Source organism: Haliaeetus leucocephalus, unplaced genomic scaffold (assembly GCF_000737465.1).
Source record: "Haliaeetus leucocephalus isolate CR32 unplaced genomic scaffold, Haliaeetus_leucocephalus-4.0 Scaffold246, whole genome shotgun sequence".
Classification (NCBI taxonomy): domain Eukaryota; kingdom Metazoa; phylum Chordata; class Aves; order Accipitriformes; family Accipitridae; genus Haliaeetus; species Haliaeetus leucocephalus.
In genome coordinates this window covers 445,572-445,857 of record NW_010972682.1, presented here as the reverse complement: position 1 = coordinate 445,857, position 286 = coordinate 445,572, and the positions used below count along the sequence as shown (strand labels likewise).

At 67.8% G+C, this 286-nt stretch overlaps 1 protein-coding gene across 1 annotated transcript in view; it reads right to left on the bottom strand.

The window, feature by feature from the left end:
- The window catches only part of LOC104832391 (25-hydroxyvitamin D-1 alpha hydroxylase, mitochondrial), a gene marked incomplete at its 3' end in the record, with an annotated part of 3,954 nt that overhangs the window by 1,957 nt on the left and 1,711 nt on the right, over window positions 1-286 (bottom strand). The gene's annotated exons all lie outside the window — the stretch shown is intronic.

Below are 286 nucleotides of genomic sequence, written 5' to 3'. Positions count from 1 at the left end.
TGGGGGCACAGACACCCCATAAACCCCAGGAGAGCCCCATGGGGCAGGGAGACCCCCCCCCATAGTCCCCCCAGGAGCCTCTTGGGGCACAGGCACCCCATAAATCCCAGGAGAGCCCTATGGGGCAGGGAGACCTCCCCCCCATAGCCCCCACGGGGCACAGACACCCCATAGACCCTAGGGGAGCCCCCAGCCCCATGTGCAGCCCTATAGCTCCGGGTACAGCCACCCCACCCCCCCGTGCAGATCCCCTGATCCCCTGTGCAACCCCCCGAATCTCCCCCAC